The 6,000-nt window shown below is 47.0% G+C and overlaps 1 pseudogene; it reads left to right on the top strand.

Moving 5' to 3' along the window:
- Positions 1 to 1,037: 1,037 nt before the first annotated feature.
- Positions 1,038 to 6,000, top strand: part of LOC147706021 (uncharacterized) — an 87,513-nt pseudogene continuing 82,550 nt past the window's right edge.

Genomic DNA, 6,000 nt, shown 5'->3' with positions numbered 1-6,000 from the left:
ATTTTATAGTAAATCTGGGTATCGTCAGCATAGAGGTGTTAGTTGATTCCTGATTGCTTAAGAATGAGGGTGAGAGGTTCATTAAGAGGTTAAATAGAGAGGGAGAGAGAATAGAACCCTGGGGAACATCCAGGGAGACAGGAATAGGTTTAGAGAGGCAATTGCTGATTTTAATTTGTTGGGTCCTGTGCTGAAAGAAGGAGGTGAACCATTTGAGGACAGGACCATTGAAGCCGAACTGATCTTTGAGGGTGTTGAGTAAGGCAGAGTGGTTAACAGTATCGAAAGCAGCAGAGAGGTCAAGAAGAATGAGAAAGGAAGACTCCCCCTTGTCAAGGGAGTGATGGATGTCATCAACAATGTTGAGCATTGCAGTTTCAGTACTGCAGCCCTTTCTAAAGCCTGACTGTAATTTGTCCAAAAGGCTGAAAGAGTCAATGTGCTTGTTCAGTTGGATCAAGGCGCATTTTTCGAGGGCCTTGGATAGAAGAGGAAGATTAGAGATAGGACTCAGATTGTTAAGGTCGGTGGGGTCAGCAGTAGCATTTTTGAGGGTGGGAGAGGGATTTGGCCAAGCTGGAGGGAAACAGGGACACACCCTGTGGCCAAGGAGGAGTTGATGATGGTAGTCCAATAAGATGTGATGATATGCTTTAAATCTTGAACAAGGTTAGCGGGGAGAGGGTCCAAGGTATGAGAGGAGTGTTTAAGCTTAGTGATGATGTTGAGGAATTACCGCTCTGTAACTGGGCTGAAGTTAAGCCAAGATGCATTATTTATTAGCTGTGGGCTGGTGAGGAAATGAACAGAGTCAGGAGGGGGCGAAGGTGTAAAAGGACTCTTGGATGGGAGGTCATAGAGGGGTGATTGGTGGGAGGGTTATGGCAAAGGATAGATCAATCTTGGCAATATTTTGGGAAAAGAAGTTTGCAATTTCTTCACATCATTCAATAGAGGCCAGAAGCGGGTTGATTTTTGCTAATGTTGACTTGTTCCCTGGGTCTATTTTTAGCTTGGTTGAGTTGTGCTCAACGACGATGGGTTCAACCCAGATCTGTGACTGGGGGTGAGTCGCTGAAAGGTTTCATGCTCCGTCCATAATCTCCTTGTGTTTGCTTTGTTTGCCCTAAATTGGCAGGGTATGCCCAGACGAGGATCCCTTCCTCACTTTAGTACTAGATTCAAGCTAGCCTGGCTGATGAGGGCTGTTAGCCCGAAACCGGTCACAGGATGCTTGTTTCCGGGTGAGGGAAGACATGGCTTGGCAGTTAGGGCTGGACTGTTCCCATGAGGCACAGGGTCAAGTCTGATTTGCATATAGCTGTGTCTGAACTGGGGTGGCGAAGTGAGCTAAAGAACGATGATGGAGTCAACCCAGATCTGTGACTGGGGGTGAGTGTTTGAAAATTTTCAGCGCTCCGTCCATCATCTCCCTGTGTTTGCTTTGCAAATTGAGACAATCATTCATTGCTAAGATGGATTCAGACCTTGGACAGGTGTATGTGTAATGTGTAATGAGCGATGGTGAAGGTGAAGATTGAAATGGTCGATACTTGAACTGAATGCCAGTAGTATTCGGGGTACTCACTCTGGCTTCCAGAGCTATAAGATTGTGGTCCAGATTCCCATCAGCCAAGAGAAGATCTATACAGCTTGGTTGAATGTTAGGGTGGGTAAGCCTATTAGCTTGCAATATATATTTCCCGTATGACTGAACGGCAACCCCTTACATTGCAAATCCAATGAATTGATTTATTGATTATTGAGTCCTCTGCTTCATATTTAGCATGTGGGGGAATTTTGGGCATGCAGTTCAAATAAATGCTTTTTGGGGGCAAGCGAATCTGTTCACACCTGCTTTTGGGATTAGTTGTGGGGTTTGTTATGCCTTCGTTAGTTCTAAAAGGTGGCAAGGGATGGGCAGTGGTTGGTCCAAAACCTGCTATAGGGAGCTTGTGTTTGAGTGTTATGGACCGCATGAGTGTCTAAAGTCCTTGATGTTTGTCTGGCAGTAACGCTTGAAGGATATTGGCACAATTTAGGATGGAGGGCTGCTCCAAAGAGGTGTGGCTTATGGATGTGTGAAGTTGGCTGGGGGTGCCGAATAGGGGACTGAATCAGGGAGAGGTTTTCTTGGTCGCCTTTAGTTAGAAAAGAAGTGACCTGTTCAGTAAGAACCTGGACAGCAGATTTCAACAATTTAACTTCTGTCAATAAGTCCGCTCTAATTCTAGATGCAGCAACGTCAAGGCATGCAAGATGTTCCGAAGGAACCTCGTCACCCAAGCCATCACTATCCCCTTCCCTTAACTCCTTGTCTCCCCCAAATTCCAGAGCAACTACACCCTTCTCCAGCCCCATTTCTCCTAGTTGAGTTAAATATCAATTCATTAATGGGGCAAATTAGTTAGTCGATTAGTTAAAGTGAGATCAATGGCTGGAGGATCTGGCACAGGGATAGCCAATGGTTTTGTGAGCAGTCCTGAATCAATTATAGCAGCAAAGGAATGCAGTATCACATTCTGGGCCAGATGTACAACCGCTTTTTGTGGTCACAAACGGGCAATCGGCCCGTTTGCGACTGCAAAATCGATCTGCCCTATGTACAAACCCTATTTTGCGGTTCAGTAACTTATTACCGATGCACAAAATAGGGTTTGTGACTCGCTATTAGGTAGGGGCATGCCATGAGCATCCCTTCCTAACAGTGAGTCGCACTTCAATGTAAGATTGTCTTGCAGCCGCAAAACACTTGCAGTTTACCACACATTTCAAATGGGTGGTAAGCCATTCGTAAACGGGAAGGGGTCCCCAGGGAACACCTCCCCCTTTGTGACTGGCACTGAAAATATTTTTTAGAACTGGGGGTCTCTAGTTGGCAACGGCTTGCACCTGTCCAAATAGGCACCCTTGCTTCTAGTCAGAGTAAGGGGGCTACACTCCTAAATAACCCCTGCTCAAACCTGTGGTCGCTTGGCACGAGCTGGAAGGTCTGATCTCAGAGGCACCGTGTAAAACATTTGTGAACACATACAGTACAGATGGACACAACACAGGTTTTATAAAAAATAAGTATTCTTTAAATAGACTTAACACAAGACCCAAACATCAAAAATCCACAATACAGTATAAAGAAAATGACTGTAAGATGGTAGAAATAGCTTAGTTCATATTAGATGGTAAATGCGACACGTTTCTTACAAAGTACCTTTGGATGTGTCACGTAAGATAAACCAAAGGTTTGCAGGGAAAACGAAGCACTGGTTCCTTGTTTCTGAGGAGTCAATGCCTCTGTTCCAAAGTGCTTGTGCAAAGTAGGCACTGCGTCTGTTCCTTACCAGAGAGGAGGTGATGCAACGATCTCGTGGTGTGGCCCAGTTGCGATGTGACAAGAGGGCGCCTTGATGTGATGCAATGATCTGGTGCGATGCGAGAAGATGGTGCCCTTGATGCGATGCAACGACATGAAGGTGATGCGTGCATGCCTGACGGCCATGCGGCGACTCTGTAACTTTGGAGCTGTGACAGGCCCTGCAATACGCTTCTCCGGTGATGCGACGGTGACCTTTGCGGTAGCTGCATGCTTCTCCAGTGATGCGACGGAGACACGCTTCTCCGATGAGTTGACAGCTGTGGATGCAACACACTACTCATTGAGTCGCGCTTCCGGTTCCCAACAACACGCAGGCAAAAAGAATTCCTTGCAAGGAAATTCAGGGGTGAGCTGGGGGTGAAATATTGTATCCCTGAGACTTCAGCAGAAGGCAAGCACAGTTCAAGCCCTTGGAGATTCTTCTTCAAGATGATGAAAGTTGCAAATACAAGTTTTTCTCCTTTCCTTGGCAATAAAGAAACCACTGCAGGCCAGCCCCAGATAGCAACACACTGGCACCGGGGAAGTCAAAAACTCCTGCAGATTCTCTGGTTCTTCTCCTTGGCAAAAGGTCTGTCTTGATGTCCAGAAGTAATCTAAAGTTCTGGCGTCTGATTCCCCCTTTTTATACACACAAATCATTTGTGTCTGAAGGTAGAGAGTGTCTGTACCTAGTCCAAACCAGTTCTGGGTGCATTTTGCCAGTGCTCAACTTCTTCCTTTGTCAGTGTGGGCCAGGGTCATCGGACGTACCACCGGAGGTGGAGCCAGCATTGTGAAAGGCAGGCACAGCCCTATTCAGGCCCAGGTGCTACTCCTCCCACCACTCCCAATGCAGATAAGTCTATTCAGCCTAGTGCTGACTCACCCTGCCTCCTGGAGCCCCCTCAGCCCCTGTCACTGACAAACCAGACATGCAATACACAACCTAGCAGAGACAGGCTGGATGGTTTAAGCAAGAAAATACCTACTTTTTAAAAGTGGCATTTTCAAACACAGAATGTTAAAACCAACTTTACTAAAAATGTATTTTATCAATCTGAGTTCAGGCATACTACATTTGTTTTTCTACCATGTTCCCTGGGTCAGTTAGGATTATAAGATGTTATAATCCTACTGCCCATTCTGGCCTATGGGGACAGGTAGACTTGCAATAGGGAAAAACAAAATTGGCTGTAATTCACTAGCATGTCCTACCTTTCACATACAATGCACCCTGCCCTAGGGCCAGCCTTAGGGGTGGCTAACATGTTGAAAAGGGAAGATTTAGGGACTGGTAAGTGGATGCACTTACCAAGTCGACATGGCAGTACTGAACTGCACTCAGGCTTTGCAATGACAGGTCTGAGACACACTTTACAAGCTATTTCTGTGCGTGGCACAATCAGTGCTGCAAGCCCACTAGCAGCATTTGTTCTACAGGCCCTGGGCACACATGGTGCACTGTACTAGGGCCTGACAAGTAAATCAAATTGAATTGAATTGAATTGAAAGGAGATTTATAATGCCCAAAACAATAACCCGCAGGTATCAAGGCGCCTAGCAAAAAGATCAGAGAATGATCAGGAAAAGACATGAAACCCTACACATATGCTTGCTGAAAGAGAAGGGTTTTTAAGGCAGTGCGGAAGTTCTGTAAGGATGGGAGAGATCTCAGATCCAGAGGAAGTTCGTTCCACCACTTAGGGGCAAGAGTGGAGAAGGCTCTGCCGCCCCATTTGGCTCTTCGTACACGGGGGGCTGCCAGAAGCAATTTCCCAGAGGAGCGCAAGTTCCTTCGGGGGACATAGTGGGAGATGATGGATCCTATTCCAGTGTCGCTCTTTTTGGCGATGGCTCTATAGGTCATACATAGGACTTTAAACCGGATACGGTATTCTACCGGCAGCCAGTGCAGCGTTTTCCTGGCTGCAGTGGCCGAGGAGCATCTGGGAATATCCAGGACAAATCTGGCTATGGCGTTTTGGACCACCTGTAAGCGCTGCAGCTGTCCTTTGTTAAGTCCAGCATACAGCGCATTACAGTAGTCCAGACGCGAGCCGATAAGAGCAACAGCTATTTGTTTCCTTGCCTGGAGGGGGAGATATTTCCTGACCCTTCGTAGGGTGTGAATCAGGCCCCAACAGGTGGAAACGGTTCTGCTCACCTGGCTACCTAAGTCAAGGGCAGGGTCTATTAGCACCCCGAGATTTTTAGCAGAAGATGTGGGGGAAGGGCATGTTCCAAGAGAGTCGGGCCACCAATTGGCTGACCAGATGTTTTCTTTCCCCCCAAACACCATCACCTCCGTCTTCTCCCCATTCAGTTTCAGAGAGTTCTGGATCATCCATTTACCAACCGCCTCCATACAAGATCTAAACTTGGAGGCGATTAGTTCATCTGAATGGGGAAGAGAGACGAGGATTTGAGTGTCGTCTGCGTACGAGACTACCTCCATCCCGAAAGATCTTATTAATTTGGCTAGTGGGGTAACATAGATATTAAAAAGGGTCGGGCTGAGTGCTGACCCTTGAGGAACCCCACATAGCACAGGTCGGGATGGAGATAGAAACTCCCCAAGCTTGACTCTTTGTTCCCTCCCCGTGAGGAAGGAGGTCAAGAGATCCAGAGCTGCGTTCTTCACCCCC

The sequence above is a fragment of the Lissotriton vulgaris genome, chromosome 7 (genome assembly GCF_964263255.1).
Source record: "Lissotriton vulgaris chromosome 7, aLisVul1.2, whole genome shotgun sequence".
Lineage (NCBI taxonomy): Eukaryota > Metazoa > Chordata > Amphibia > Caudata > Salamandridae > Lissotriton > Lissotriton vulgaris.
This window is presented reverse-complemented; position numbering and strand designations above follow the sequence as displayed.